General features: G+C 40.4%; 3 pseudogenes; 1 reads left to right on the forward strand and 2 right to left on the reverse strand.

Moving 5' to 3' along the window:
• Nucleotides 1-3,493: 3,493 nt before the first annotated feature.
• On the reverse strand, nucleotides 3,494-6,430 carry LOC146471365 (uncharacterized; annotated as a pseudogene).
• Nucleotides 6,431-8,959: 2,529 nt separating this feature from the next.
• Nucleotides 8,960-10,490, forward strand: LOC146471366 (uncharacterized; annotated as a pseudogene).
• Nucleotides 10,491-10,987: 497 nt separating this feature from the next.
• LOC146471367 (uncharacterized) lies at nucleotides 10,988-13,720 on the reverse strand (annotated as a pseudogene).
• Between the last annotated feature and the right edge of the window lie 2,850 nt (nucleotides 13,721-16,570).

Genomic DNA, 16,570 nt, shown 5'->3' on the forward strand with positions numbered 1-16,570 from the left:
ATTATCAAGAACTACAGTCGACTCCCGATAACTCGAACCCTCGCTAACGCGAACCTCGCGCTAACTCGAACCAATTTTCCTTTCCTTTCAGGTCATTTTCTATATAATTTTACCCTCGATAACTCGAACTCCCGATCACTCGAACCTTTTTCAATTTCCCTTGAAGGTTCGAGTTATCGGGAGTCGACTGTACATAGTTCATCAGGTCCTAGCGTCAAAATGTTGTCATGTGAAACTTCGAACCTTAATTTATACTTTATAAACCGTGAACTGATAGACCGAAGACAGACATCTTATTACCCTAGTCACCCATTATGAAGTAAGCACTGGTGTGGTTTCATGTCGAACGGTTGGACACGATCGCTGTTCGGCGGACTGTGGCTATGCACTCGCGAAGAGTGTAAAATCTCTCGTTCTATGAAGCAGGCCGAGACACAAACACCTGTGATCCTGTAGCAGTATACCAGCCAAGAGGAGAAGTGGGAAGAACTTAATGCTTCCCAAAGTGAGAACTGAGACTGCAAGGAAGTCTTTTTATTTTAAAGGATCAAAACTTCTCAATGACATTCCAAATGAAATGAAGGATCTTAACTCAGTCCTGATTTTTAAAAGTCGTTCTTTAGAATTCTATAGATCACCAGCTTTTGAATTACTTTTAAAGATATAGATAGTGGCTGTTTTTACACTTTTTTTAGGTTCTTTTATTTTTTGCAGGGCCCTTATTGATATCAGCATTTAACGCTGAAGAGGTCACCCTGGTTAAATAACATTTATTATTTATATATTTATTTGTTTATTTATTTAGCCTATCAAGCTATCCGTGTAGCGAAAGTGTCGGAGACAAGTTGCGCGAGGTCGTCGCGTCTCTCCCAGGTGACACTCGTGCTGTGGTCCAAGTATCCGAGCAGTCTTTTGCAGTGTTTGGATTACCCGCAACAAGCAACCCACTTCCATTTTGTGATGTAAAAAAGGACGGAAAAATCAAATTTGGGTATGTATGCACTGCAAAAGACTGCCGGCAATTCGCATCCAAGGCCAAAAAATCAACTGTGAAAGCGGTGTGTGTGCACCTACATCTTCTCTTTGCCTTCTCAAGTACTACCATCAAACACCATCCTCCTACAATTGGGAAAGGAAGTTTATGGAATGCATGTTTGGGAAAATGGGAATAATAATCTCGTAGGTACTATCTATGGAAAGAATTGAAGGTGATTGTCTAACAACTGTTTGATGATCTTTAAAGGAAACTTCACAACAACCCAAGTAAGCTAACCAAAAATGAAGGGTTTTTTTCTTATTTTAGTTTAAATCACAATTTATTTCTTTAAAATGATCTATGCGGATCTATGCTTAAGTTCAGTTAATTTTTCTACTCTTTAAGTAGTATAAAACAAAAGCAGATTTTAGAAAATAAAACAACACATCACATAACCAACAGCCAATCACGGACAAGCTTGTAAATGGTGCAGGCTGACTCGGGTTACCGGTAAGCGACCAACTCTAGTTACGAGCACTTTTGCAAATTCCCGAAGTGTCGATTATGAGAGCTTAGACTGTATTTAAATGGAGGGTCAGCTGTCCAGCTGAAGAAGCCGAGATTTGCCGCGTTCTGGGATCCGTTCCTGGTAGTCAGCATCAAAACTAAGCACATTTGAAAAACTTTCTATCCGAAGTCCAGTCCACCATTGAACGTGTCCACCCGGCTGAGTAACCACCCTGTTGGTAAGACTGTTGTGCTTGGTGATCGAGTGAGCGGCAAGATTTTCGTTATTTGCAGGTAAGAAAAAGTGTTCAGTTTACTTTTAGCCATAGTAGAGGTCATTGGGGGACAGCAGAAACTGCCATAGCTGTTTTTGTTGTTTTTTGTAGATTTTTTCCTTAAAAATAGTACCAGTTTATAAAAATAAATATACTTAAGTTACGTTTGATTTAATATAAAACGAAATAAACACAAGCATTACCGACAGTCAACTTAAAATAAAACAAGAATTAAAATTAAATTTAACTTAACAGGAAATAAAAGTAAAATTAAAATCGATTTTAAATCAAATTGAAAGCAAATTGAAAATTCTTTAAAAAAAAAAAAAACTAAAAATCCCCTGGAACCAGAGCTGCCATAGACCAGCATGCTTTGCGGAATCATTTCAGAGATTAAAAATGGCGGACAAGGGATGGAAGGCGTTTCAAGCTGAAATGAAACGAAAGAGAGCAGGTACACATGCAGGTACAGGCAAAGACGACAAGAACTGTAAAGAAGAACTAACTGTGCAACGTTTAAGTTCCGAAGTTGCTGGTAAGCAGCAAAAGTACAGTAGAATCGGCCCAAGAGAGTTCGTCGATTTCAGTGGAAGAGAGCTGACCATCGCTAACATCAAGGAAGCGTGCACAAGCCATTTCGCATCAAAGATTGGAGAAGGTATGGTATGTGATATACTGGCCGGTGAACAAGGCCCCTCGTGTAGCACAGTAAAACAAATACCAGACACTAAATTAATCCATATTCTCTTTATTGATGAAACTGAGGTCGTAATTGAAGCGGCGACACCCGAGATACTCACCGTGAGCAAACGGCGAACAAAAAACAGGGCAGCGCTGCATCGGGTCCTTAAGTCACCCAGTCACTTCCAAGCCCAAACAAAAAGGCCAAAATCGAAAATGCCAAATCGAAATTCATTCCAAAGAACCTCTCCGTATCAGCCACACTCAACTTGGGTCAAGTGGTGAAATCTAGCACTACCTTGGTTAACTTGAATACTTTTCTCTCGAATAACATGGTATGGTCAACTGTCGATATCCCAGTGGAAATTCAGATTTCAAAAGATCTGCTTGGGCAGGGTGGATTTAGAAAGGCCTATAGGGCAAAAAGCAACACCTGAGAATTTTCAAATACAGAGTGGGTCATAATAAAATATAAGACGAATGTCCTTAAAGAAATTGAAAATATCAATCAAACTGTTGAGCAGCACACCAGAAAAGTGGTCCAGATGCACAGTCAGTCACATTCACCTACAAAAACATTTACCGTGGCAAGCTTCCAGATGGGGAATTTGTCACCATTAAAGAATTTGTGGACGGTGAAATGGAAAAACTCATCAATGATGATGGAAAACCTTATGGAAGTAAAGAGGATGTGATGCTCCAAAAGGCAGAATGTTTGGTTCACTTCTCTTATGAGAAGTCAAATTACCAAGTTATGCTTGAGGATTTGCAAGGTGTTGGGTATGAACTATTCGACCCAGAGATTGCCTCTGCTGAGTTAGTAGACAGCCGAAATGAAGTCCTGTTCACCACAGGAAACCTTTCTGCCACAGCAATTCAAAACTTTAAAGTCAATCACACATGTAATTTTTATTGCAAATGTTTGGCACTGAAGCCATTGTCTAGTTAAAAACTAAATTAGGAGGCTTTCCATTGATAAAGATTACAAAGCAAAGACAGAACAGAACAGGGACCAAAAAATTGTGACTTCAGTTCTCTGCTTAACAAAAGGTTATTAATTCATTTTATCACATTTGTTGTTGATATGTTGCAGTTTAACAATAACCTTCAGCTGAATAAGGAACATGTAACAGTATAGGGATAGGGAATTTGAGGGACTCAGAGGCAATTAATGTTAAGTATCCGAAACTTAATAACTGGAAATTGCAAGATTTGTTTACCAAGAAAGGAAATATTTTCAAATTCTAAAACACATTCCTGATTTTTGCAGACACTTTGACAGTCCTTTTTGTATGTCAGGAGAATTTGCAAGTTTTGAAGTGTTGGCCCACTATGATTCTAAGTCCCTTAATTCAAGTTTGTTGTGTTGTTTTACTGGTTTCCTAATGAACTCTAAGGTTAAGGCCTGTTTATGTAATATCAGTAAAAGCTGATCTTTATTGATTAGCTACAGATAGCAATCTTTAAATTTCCAAGTGGCTATAAAAGGCATAGTTTATCCGTGTTGAGGGTGTTTGGTTAAGTAATGCATTACTGACAATTCATATTAACATTGCAATGTTTGTTGTTTCTTATACTTCTATTTCTTTTTTTTTTTTTTTTGAATGCAAATTAAAAGGCAATGTTGGTTAAACTGTTTGAGAGAATTTCCTTTTTAAATACTTGTATGCTTCAGCGCATTCTGCTGGTTCTACATGCTGCTCAACAGGCATAGGTATAATCCTGAAACATTTAGTCCGGAACTCAGGTTCAAGAATAGCCTGCGTAGCAGTCGTTTCCGTTTCCTTCAAGCCAAGCGGGGCAAGCGCGCGAGGGCATTGGGAAAAAAGGAGCAAAAAAGTAGGAGCGGGGGGGAGGGGCGGGGAGGGAAAGGAAACGCCTGCCGCTGAGCCCAGACATTTTACCGAACGCTGTTCGTCAGCGAACGGGAGGCAATGATGTATTACCATAGGTCAATCGTCTGTCAATCAAACTCATAGACTAAAACGACATCCGGTTAACCGTTTATCAAAATCAAAATATAGTTCGATACCGTTTTCATTGCGCTTTGGTTTGTTGGTAGGTATTATCGTCTCAACAAACATGGTGTCATTCGTTTTTCGAAATCCCGCCGAAATTTTTAAAAATTGAAGAAAATTTGTTCTGGCTGTCGGCGGTCTCAAAGACACGACAATCTGAAAGCTTGTTTTATTTCACGCTACGCGAAATACAATTAATTTTATCCTGGAAACGCGAGGAAGTATTTAGCCATGTGGGACAAGCTCATTCTGTTTGTAATTCCAGCAAATGAGTTGATATTCTAAAACATTAGTAAAATTTGTCTTGGGTAATTTTATCTACGCTTGAGCGATGTACGTAAAGTTCGAGAAAATCTTCTAAAATACAGTCGACTACCGATAACTCGAACCTCGCGCTAACTCGAACCAATTTTCCTTTCCTTTCAGGTAATTTTCTTCATAATTTCACCCTCGATAACTCGAACCTTTTTCAATTTCCCTTGAATGTTCGAGTTATCGACTGTACTGCAACTTGAAGTAAACAAGTTGCCCGCCGCGATTCTGTTTTCGCTGATTGGTTCTCATGTGACATTTGACGTGACAGTGTAGGCCCCAAGGGAGCGAAGCCATTTGCGGGCGTTCGGTAAAATGTCTGGGCTCAGCGGCAGGCGTTTCCATTCCTTCCCCGCCCCTCCCCCCCGCTCCTACTTTTTTGCTCCTTTTTTCCCAATGCCCTCGCGCGCTTGCCCCGCTTGGCTTGAAGGAAACGAAAACGACTGCTACGCAGGCTAGTTCAAGAAAGTCATCATCTATTTCTAAAACCCCTGAGTGTTGAGCAACCTCTTTCAACTGTTCCTCTGTGACTGGCAAGCCTGTAATAGTCAGAAACAAAATCAAACAACAAGGTAAGTCATAGAGTTTTTTTTCCCTCCCCCCACCCCCCCCCCCCAAAAAAAGAAGAAAAACAATAAAAACATTCTAGAAGGGAATGGATGTTTACCTCACTCTACTAGAACGTACTCTCCAGGAAAGTTGTATATGTGGTCAGGAATTCCATCAGGTAACACAGTGTTCTTTTGTGTGCGGATCCTCTGACTGTTCCACACAGTTTATTGAAATACATCAACTTGGTATTGGAGAACAGGAATTAGTAAGTATGATAAAAGTTTCCTGCAGGAAAAAGGAAGTTAAGAGTATATAAATGTATAAAACTCAAAAAGAATTCCTGCACAGTATTGTTAATTGACTATGTTATACATAGTTAAGCAGAAATGATATAAACTAATTCTCAGTTCATAATAATTTACATGTACCTGTCTACTTTATCGTGTGGATTATAACATCCTTCACCCTTTAGCTCCGCTAGTTGTTCCTTAAAATACTTCTCCAGGCGTTCATGAAGTTCCTTCCACCACCGTTCTATCTATTCGTTAAAAAAAATTATGGGTAAAAACTTTACAAAAAATCGACTCATGTGTTATTTCATTTTTCTGAAATAATCACATACCTGGTTTGAAGTTGATGGCCCATATATGACAGTGTCAAAAGGATTCATGTCACCATGGTTTTGTCGAAGGTACGAGTGCGTTGTCGCCATAGTTCCAGTCTCGGTTCCTTTGTCGATTCTGATGTGAGACGCAATTGTTCTTGTTTCATACAAGTGCTCTAAATACCAGCGCGCGATCCTTTTAGGATCCGAGTTTCCAGTCCAAATCTTGAGCCAAAGAATATTTCTGCTGGCTGTGTCAATAGAGCCGTAAATAGCTAAAGGAAACGTACTCAGTATTCTGGTAACCCATGAGCTTGTCATGGCCATCCATCGAGTGTACCCAGTTGGTTCCCTTCGTTGAGAAATGACCTTCAGTTGTCCTCTTCTTTACAATTGCTTTTGGACATCGAGATTCAAGCCCCTCCGGGTCAAGCTCAAACATCACGGCATGTACCAAATTCCTTGGAACGTTTAGCAGATATTCTTGCCTTATCTTGTTGTGCATGGCTCGGTAGCCCAAAAGTTTACCAGGCCCATCAAGTTCTTTTCGAACTGCGGATGTCACTTCCTCAACCGTGACATCAGTATCCGTTTTGCGAATATCAAAATGGCGCATACGTCGATCAAGGGTTCGTAAGCTCCAAGCGTATTCACCAAAATCTCGTAACATAAAGTTTAGAATCTCGTCTCTTTTGAGGCCTTGACGAACATACTTTTCAAGATCTTGCTTTAAGCGGAGATCCGCATTGCGGATTCGGGCCGCCATTTTTAATTTCTGAAATGATTCCGCAAAGCATGCTGGTCTATGGCAGCTCTGGGCCAAGGGGATTTTTAGTTTTGTTTTGAAAAGAAATGAGGTGAGATTCATTTTCAATTTGCTTTCAATTTGATTTAAAATCGATTTCAATTTTACTTTTATTTCATTTTAAGTTAAATTTAATTTTAATAGTTTTGTTTTATTTGCTTTCAATTTGATTTAAAATCGATTTTAATTTTACTTTTATTTTATGTTAAGTTAAATTTAATTTTAATTCTTGTTTTATTTTAACTTGACTGTCGGTAATGTTTGGGTTTATTTCGTTTTATATTAAATCAATTGTAACTTAAGTGTATTTATTTTTATAAACTGAAACTATTTTTAAGAAAAAAATCTACAAAAAACAACAATAACAGCTATGGCAATTGTGGGCCAACATACAGTTGCCCCCAACCCAAGAGCACAACAGGTTGGTAGGGGACTGTTTGGGTGTCCATATATCAATTTTTAACTTCAAATTCTAATTTTTAAACTACATCAAATCTTAACTATTTCTTATTTCTCTAAATTGTAGTACTCTTTTGAGAAAAACTTTCTCCTCCCAGATATACCTAAAAATCACCAAAAAATTCACAAAACACCCCAAAACATTGACTTGTGTTTTGAGCATAGGGTTTTTGTATAGCTTGAAATGCTCTCTCTCTCTCTCTCTTCTACATTTCCCAAAATTTGATCCTGGCGCGTTTTGCTGCCTTCGATTGAATGAGACCTAACCAAATTTTAAAGATTGTTTTCATTTCGCCGAAGCGCTTGACTTACGCTTTTTGGAGTTTTTCTATAGTCTTTGACTCTTTTTTTCGCTGATTTTAAGTTTCGTTGGCTGTTCCTATATTCCAAAAGGAACGTTCCTCTAGTATGGACTGTTCCTCGTTTTTGTGTTCCTATTGACTATAAGAGGACCAAATGTTTTACAAGGTAGGAACAAAACGTTCACTTTAGTGTAAAAGAGGAATATTTCGTTCCGAGTTCCCAATTGTAAATGGAACATATTGTTCTCAAATTGATAAATTAGGACTGTTTTGTTCCGAGTTCCTATCTGTGCGTGGAACACATTGTTCCGAAATGGACAAATAAGGACTGTTTTGTTCCGAGTTCCTATCTGTAAATGGAACACATTGTTCCCAAATTGGTCATTTAGGACTGTTTTGTTCCGAGTTCCCTTCTATTGATGGAACACATTGTTCCCAAATTGGTCATTTAGGACTGTTTTGTTCCGAGTTCCTATCTGTAAATGGAACACTTCGTTCCCAAATTGATAAATAAGAACTGTTTTGTTCCGAGTTCCTATCTATTGATGGAACACATTGTTCCGAAATTGATAAATAAGGACTGTTTTGTTCCGAGTTCCTATCTGTGCATGGAACACATTGTTCCGAAATTGATAAATAAGGACTGTTTTGTTCCGAGTTCCTATCTGTTGATGGAACACATTGTTCCCAAATTGATAAATAAGGACTGTTTTGTTCCGAGTTCCTTTCTGTTGATGGAACACATTGTTCCCAAATTGGTCATTTAGGACTGTTTTGTTCCGAGTTCCTATCTGTGCATGGAACACATTGTTCCCAAATTGATAAATAAGGACTGTTTTGTTCCGAGTTCCTATCTGTTGATGGAACACATTGTTCCCAAATTGGTCATTAAGGACTGTTTTGTTCCGCGTTCCTTTCTGTTGATGGAACACATTGTTCCCAAATTGGCCATTTAGGACTGTTTTGTTCCGAGTTCCTCTCTGTGAATAGAACATATTGTTCCCAAATTGGTCGTTTGAGAACAGATTTTGGACCATTTTTCTACGCATTCCCATTTTGTTCCCAAATTAAGGTTGCCTTTGGGAATGAGGCAAACAAGAAGGCGCGCTCAGACCTGCTTGGGCGAGTTTGGTGGCATGTCACTGTCATGAATTTTGCACAATAGTAATGAGGGCCGGCAAGTAAGGGCATGCTTTGGCAAATGCAAACATATATGCAGTTCCTTTGCTCGTCATCCGCTCCTCGGTTATGGTTCAGATTTAAAGGAAATCGTGTTGACTAGATGCGCTTAAAAGGCAAAATGAGCAAGAAGTATAAAGTCGATTGGTCGGATATCGATGGAGCGTCGCCCAAACCGAAACGGCTTCACTTGGAAAAAGATGAAATCAACAGCTTGTATCACTGCCCAATACAAGAGTGCGACCATGATGGATTTCAAAGTCAAAGAGGGTGCAGAAAACATGTTTATAACAATCACAGTTGGTTCTTTTATTTTGATGAAAAGCCCAATTCGAAAGAAATCACAGATTCGCGAAATGTTCCGATGGTGAAACCAATTCAAGATCAAACAACTGAAACCACAAAGCATGCCGTGAAGATACTTCCTTCGTTTTCATTATCGTGTGACATTGCCGAGTTGTTCACAAAATGCTTGACTGGAAGTGGTGGCGGTTACAAGAAGGATCGCGCAGCGCAACAAATAGTTACAAGATGCTTTAAGTTTCTAAGATTTTGCTGTGAAGACGAGGAAGAGTTGACTTTTGACGTGGTGGACTTTAGTTTATGTTCTCCAAATTTGTTGTTCAAGTTTATCGACTACTTACAAGACGAATGCAAGCTCGGCCATGGTGGGCGTTTAGTCTACATAGACGCCATTTCTGAAATGATCGACTTCAGAAAACTTCATGGCGCATCAGAGGCAGTCTTTCAAAAGTTCTCTGCAACAGAGTTGTACCTCAAAAGAGCGCGAAAGACAGTTGCAAAGATGATGCGATTGCAGTGGACACAAGATTTAGACATTGAAACACTGGAAGCAAGAGGCCACTGGGCAACAATGGAGGAGCTGTTGGAGGTCGTGAAATTCCATCTGCCGCGCTACGAAAATACCGTGAAGATGTGTAAATCGAGTCCAGCTCAAGTTAACCCCTCGGACGTGACATTTGCCACGAAATTCGTAGCCATGTATCTGTTCATCAAAGTGAAGGGGTCACGTCCTATGACTTATCAATATTTGACGGTGGACATGATTGATGCAGCTAAGAAAAAGGGTGGATTCATTGATCAGAAAACGTTCAAGACTGCCGGAAAGTATGGATTTGATTCTTTGATTCTTTCCGACGCAAACATGCAAGTGCTCAATGGCTATATCTCGTACGTTAGACCTTTGCTTAAACCCAAGTGTGATTTCGTTCTCGTCAACAGAAATGGAGGCCAGCATGGTAAATTGGGCGAGATCATGAGCAAACTGGTGTTTGATGCAATTGGAAAGTACATCCATCCCACGCGTTATCGCCAAATTGTTGAAACGCAGAGCCTCAACCAGCTCACTAGCGAAGAGCAGAGGATTTTGTCGGAAGACCAAAAACACAGCTCTGCCGTTGCTAAAGTTCACTATCAAAAACAACGATCCCGAGAAGTTGCTTTGAAGGGTCATGAGTGCCTACAGAAACTACAAGGGGTCAGAAGTGGACGAGGACGTCAACGCAAGACTCGGCGATTCAACTTCCACCGCCGGGCCTTCTGTTGAACCAGTGGAAAATGTCAACACCTCCCCCAAAAAGGACGCCCTGCCTAAAAGAATCTTGCGCTCTCAGAGGAACATTCGTCATGTTTTGAAATTCACAGCAGAAGAGGACTATTTTCTAAAGGAAGGAATAACTAAGCACGGATTTGGACAGTGGACAGCGATATTGAGAGATCTAGATTTCAGGTTTCAGGAGGGTAGAACTGCCGATTCTCTTAAGAAAAGGGCTGCCACGAAAATGCCGTCGAGCGAATAAAACAACAACAAAAACACTGCAAATGTAGTCAACGACGCAACCTTCATTTTAATTCTCTCTATGTCTCTCTTTTGGTTTTTGTTTTCAATGGCCATTTTCTATCACCATTCACAAACACACTGATGTATATAATGTAATAATAATTTTTTCAAGTCGACCTAGCTTAACCGTACGTATTCCAGTTCCAACCTTGTGTGTAATTACCCAAAAACAAACTCTAGGTAATGTTGAACAAACTCGAGCATTCATTTTACATTTTCGCTGTGTTTCGGTGTTTCTCTATATCTAACTACTGGCTAAAATAGCTCAGAATTGTTTTGCGTGGCTTCTTGTTCCTGACTAGAGTTAGTTCTCCAGACTTGGGTCTTTTTCGCGAAGTACTGGTCCGCATGAGGTCCTCTGAAATGGCAAGATCGTGCATGGTAGACGAAGTTGGTGTAGTTGCATCGCAGGGGCTTAGCTGCGTACTCGGGGCGGGCGTGATGAACATTTCCTCGTCACTGCTGTCTCCGCACTGAGGTGGAACATCCTGCGATACAGCTGTGTTGCTTCTGTAGCCCGAGGAAGATGCTTCGAAGGGTCTGTTGCCTGAAGGCAGCCAAGTCCTCGCTGATTTGCGTGGGCATGGGTTCCAATGCATCCCTCGGAAGCAGCGCCACATGTTCGCTTGCGACGCCCATCGACAGGAGATTTCGCTGTCTGTGTCGGTACACCGTCTCCTCTGCCTGCCTCTGTCTTTCTCGCTGGTCGAGTCGCGCTTGCAGCATGACGGAGACTTGGCGGTGGCGGAGTGACCTCTGAGAGCTCTGCTCCATAATTCTCCTTAATGCACCGATGGTCTGGTCGTCTTGACTTGAGTCCAAGTCATCCTGAGTGTTTTCTATTGCACCGCTCTGTGCACCCGCCTCGACAGGACATTGTCCAAGCACAACGTGCGAAGCTCTTCCTTTTCCGTCGCTCCCAGTACACCATCGTCCGCGCTATCTTTGTCACTTAGCTCATCCTCGGTGGCTGATGCCACGCACCTACTGGCTTGTGCTGCTGCCCACACAATGCACTCCATTGGGTGTATTCTTAGCCATTTGGCGGCTCCTTTCTTTGGATGCGGGAGACTCTTGAAGTTGTAATTTCGAAGCCTGCGGTCCATTGCGGGTTGGTCTTCAGGCTTGAACTGCAATTTCGTTTGTGCCGTCAACAGCATGGGGCAGCGGTTGATAAAGGACTTTGCGGTCTGGTACTTAACGTCGCATGCGGTGTAGCCTCCTTGGGTCAAGATCTTCCAGTCGTCGATGTCCATGCTTGACGGCGAGGCCTCGTCAATGAAGACCACTTCGGTGGATTTTGTGATCATGGCCTTGTTGAATACCCTTTGCTTTGTGATAGTCGCTATGTTGGTGTGGTGCACAAGCCCGAGGATAGGATGGAAAAGGCTGGTTTTGCCGCTATTTGCATCACCAGTCAGGCACGGTACTCTATCCTTGTGGCCTTTCTTGTTAAAGTTTAGAAGCTTCAAGAAATCCTCACAAAATTCACTAATTTCCACTTCTGAGAGGCTGTTCTCTAGAATTTCTTTGAAGTATTTGGGGTCGGGCTCTTCACCTTGATCGTACTTCGTGAAAGCTCTCGGGGTGATGATGCCGATCTTTTCATCCGGAATCGGGTTCTGCACAAAACGCCTCTCCTTGAGGGACCAGCAGTATCCGCCATTTACTTCGATCAGATTGTAATCGATGGAGATAGGACGCACCACCTCGCAGTCTGGGTCCGAAAGTATGTCAATTATTTTTCTCATGTCCTTAAGCAGTCTTGCTTTAAAGAACTCGTTTGCTGCCAGGCTATTTATGAATGCGCGGACTTCGCACTTGTAAGCGTAAGTGTACATGGCCGAGGGAAGTTTCTTGTAAACTTTTCCACAAAAGAGGGCGTATTCCATTTTCTTCATCGCGATTCCTATGTCATTTACGAGCACAGTCAATTTATCCGCCAGTCTTGCTTCTTCGTCTGCACTTTGCCTGCTGTCCTCTTGAAAACCAAACATATCAATTTCCAACTTTGCATCTTGAAGCTTTGTGATGGACAACCGCAACGTGGAGCTGAAAGTCGAATTTGTGAGCCAGACTCTGGTCACCTTCTCTGTTCCACAATCTTGCGAGTCCATCAAGTTCCCTTCACCCAGCACACTTTCCATCTCATTTCGGAAGCAATGTTCATACGAAGAGTTCACTAGTTCCTGGATCATGGGATTTTTGTGATCTTTTAAGACCTTGAATAGTTCTTTCATGACAGCCGACTCCTTGCCCTCATAACAGGGTACCTGCGAATAGAATTATTGCAAATCCATCAATTTGGTTTTATGGAACTGTTAGAAGATTAAGTGTGTTGACTGATTTTTCTGTTTGGAAATGTCTCGAAATATTGAATAGTGACTTTGAATGGTCCAACTCGATCATAACTCATTTCTAAACGATGGATTTTCGTGATTTTTTTTTTTTTTTTTTTTGTTATGTCCAAATGGTATTCAGCAATACGCCATTAAAACGGACAGAAAACATGGCCTCAGTTCGAAATATACTACCCATCTCATCATACAGTGCTTTCAAGAAACGCTGTTAAAATAAACATTCACATACCTGTTGTGCCATAGTCTCCACGCCGCATTCCAAAAGTGCACGGTGAATGACAATAGGGTTTGCCGGGGCACCATTTGGAGTAGTTAAGGCTATCCAGTAGTTGATGGATGGGCATAATTTGCCATTGATGATTGTTTGATGTTCAGAAATCCAATCTTGACTTGCAGCGCTTGCTGCTTGACTGGACGTCAATACTTCGTCATTGTTTTCATCGCTTGCATATTCCTCTGCAGTGGCTCCCTTTTTTCCTCGGCTTTTTCTGGGACCTTGGGCACCGATAGCGCCAAAGAAAAATGCGACGTTTTTCACTCCTGTTAAGAAAAAAACCGACCATTTTTAAGCAACAAGACCTTTTAAAATTCAAAGACAAGATGGTCATCAGATATGCAGATTCTTACCACAAATTGCCTTATCGCAAACATCTCTCGTCTTACACACGTTGTTCCAGGCTTTCTGTAGGCCTCCTTCGTCTATTTTACAAACACATTGAGCTTTCACTATGCTACACTTCCCAACGATGATGGGGCTAATGAAGCATAAAGCTGAGCTCTTTATGGCCTGGCTGTTGAGTTGTCTACAAGGATATTTTGTCTTGTTCATGTTCAGTGTAGTGATTTCTTCCCAGAGTAGGCTCCTATTTTATACGAAAATTTATTTGTGATAATCACGAGGAATATATTTAAAAGTCAAAGGAAACTGATAGAAGTGTTTGATTTGAGGTACAAATGAAAAATGCCACGTCCCTGTCGTGTTTAGTGTAATTATTTTCAGGTCTCGTTATATTGTCGCAACAAAGAAGCCTAATTACTGGCGAGAAACCTTTGAAGTATTCAAGGTCAAGGTCGAGCTTGTTTTCGTAGCTCTGATGTAGATCACATAACGCAAAACAAAACGATTGAAGAAACAGGTGTCGTTGTAGTTCGTTAGACTCCATGACACACTGCTTCCATTATTTTCACATGATAATACGTAGCAATTAGCAGTCGAACTCTATTGAAGCAGCCCAAGTTTAATTCCCCGTTTATTTGACATTGGTTACGGTCTTAACTATGCATCGCACATCAAGAAATAAATGTCTTGATTACTAGGTGCAGAAGTTGTTAATTGCACTTTTTCATGACAAAAGGGGTAACAATCATCTGGTACCGTCAGGGTCGTTGGTAGCCATGTTGTCACATTTCGAAAAAAAGTTGACAATGACAATTTGTCCATGAATCTAAAATCACTGGGTGAAGGTTTTTTGTCCGCAAATACCGTGAAATCCGCCCTATCTACAGTTTTCTTCGAAGAACAAGAGCTTCCACTCTCTGACAATGTGCTAGTTTACCAGCAGAACATTTTTCACGGAACTGTTAGATAAATGTTATTTATAGTCCCTTTTCTAATTGTAACTGTCTTCCAATGAACATTATAAGACATCTTCAGTGTAAAAGCGAAGTATTAAGTCATATTGCATTTTCATAGCTCTGATGTAGATCACAGAAGGCAAAACAAACGATTGAAGCAACAGGTGTCGATGTAGTTCGTTAGACTCCACGACACACTGCTTCCATTACTTTCCCATGATAATACGTAGCAATTAGCAGCCGAACTCTATTAAAGCAGCCCAAGTTCAGTTCCTTGTTTATTTCACATTGGTTACGCACTTTACTAAGCATCGCACATCAAGAAATAAATGTCTTGATTACTAGGTGCAGAAGTTGTTAATTGCACTAATTCATGACAAAAGGGGTAACAATCATCTGGTACCGTCAGGGTCGTTGTTGATCATGTTGTCACATTTCGAAAAAAAAGTTGACAATGACAATTTGTCCATGAATCTAAAATCACTGGGTGAAGGTTGTTTTGTCCGCAAATACCGTGAAATCCGCCCTACCTACAGTTTTCTTCGAAGGGCAAGAACTTCCACTCTTTGACAATGTGCTAGTTTACAGCAGAATTTTTTTCATGGAACTGTTAGATAATTGTTGTTTATAGTCCTTTTGCTAACTGTAACTGTCTGCCAAATGAACATTATAAGACATCTAAAAGAGAGGTATTAGGCCATATTGCATCAGTCATATTACGCAAAATCCGTGAAATCCACCCTAACACCACAGTTTTTTTGCTGGTCTTTGAACTTCCAGTTTGAAGTGGCAGTTGACAGGCTGATATCTTTTTCTTAAATACGGCGGAGTTTACGGATTTCACGGATGTTTAGAATAAGCATGATTTAAAACTTCCTTCTTTAACTGCAAGGATCTTACATATCTTATAATATATTAATATATTCTCTTCTTAGATACTTACAGTTTAAAAGAGGAGTATTAAATGACATTCGAATGTACGATTTCCGTAAAATCCGTGAAATCCACCCTAAATACAGTTTTCTTGCTGGTCTTTGAACTTCCAGTTTTGAGTGGCAGTTGACAGGCTGATATCTTTTTCTAAAATACGGCGGATTTGACGGATTTGACGGATATTTGGAATATACATAATTTAATACTTCCTTTTTTATCTGTAAGTATCTAATATATATTAAATATATATGATATATTAATATATTCTCTTTAAAGATCCTTACAGTTTAAAAAAGGAGTATTAATTGTTATTTGTATGTACAATTTCCGTAAAATCCGTGAAATCCACCCTAACTAGAGTTTTCTTGCTGCCTTTGAACTTCCAGTTTGAAGTGGCAGTTGACAGGCTGATATCTTTTTAAAAATACGGCGGATTTTACGGATTTCCCGGATATTTAGAATATATGCATTCTTTAATACTTCCTTTTTCAACTGCAAGTATCTTATATGTATTGTAATATATTAACATATTCTCTTCTTAGATATTTGCAGTTTAAAAGAGGAGTATTAAATAACATTTGTACGTACAGTTTTCTTGCTGGCCTTTGAAGTTGCAGTTGACCTGCTCATTTGTTTTCTTAAATACGGCGGATTTTACGTATTTGGCGGTTTTCTGAGAGTTCCCTTTCAAAAAGTGAACTTTAAACTAAGAGAGGACTGTTTCGGGCCTCTTTGTTCGTTCTCAGAGTTCCAAGGACATCTATGAAATTGGTGCTTTTAAAATCAGCAAGCAAACTCAACGAAAATCAAAAGCACTCCAGACGTAATGTTTGCCATCACTTCTGTCCAACTACACTGCTGGAAACAGATGAGAAACATTACGCCAAGATATTTTGCTCAAAAAATCACAGGGAACAGAAATTTTGGGAAACGATCTCTCTCTCTCTCTCTCTCTCTCTCTCTCTCTCTCTCTCTCTCTCTCTCTCTCTCTCTCTCTCTCTCTCTCTCTCTCTCTCTCTCTCTCTCTCTCTCTCTCTCTCTCTCTCTCTCTCTCTCTCTCTCTCTCTCTCTCTCTCTCTCTCTCTCTCTCTCTCTCTCTCTCTCTCTCTCTCTCTCTCTCTCTCTCTCTCTCTCTCTCTCTCTCTCTCTCTCTCTCTCTCTCTCTCTCTCT

This window comes from Pavona decussata, unplaced genomic scaffold, assembly GCF_977016875.1.
Source record: "Pavona decussata unplaced genomic scaffold, jaPavDecu1.1 SCAFFOLD_105, whole genome shotgun sequence".
NCBI lineage: Eukaryota > Metazoa > Cnidaria > Anthozoa > Scleractinia > Agariciidae > Pavona > Pavona decussata.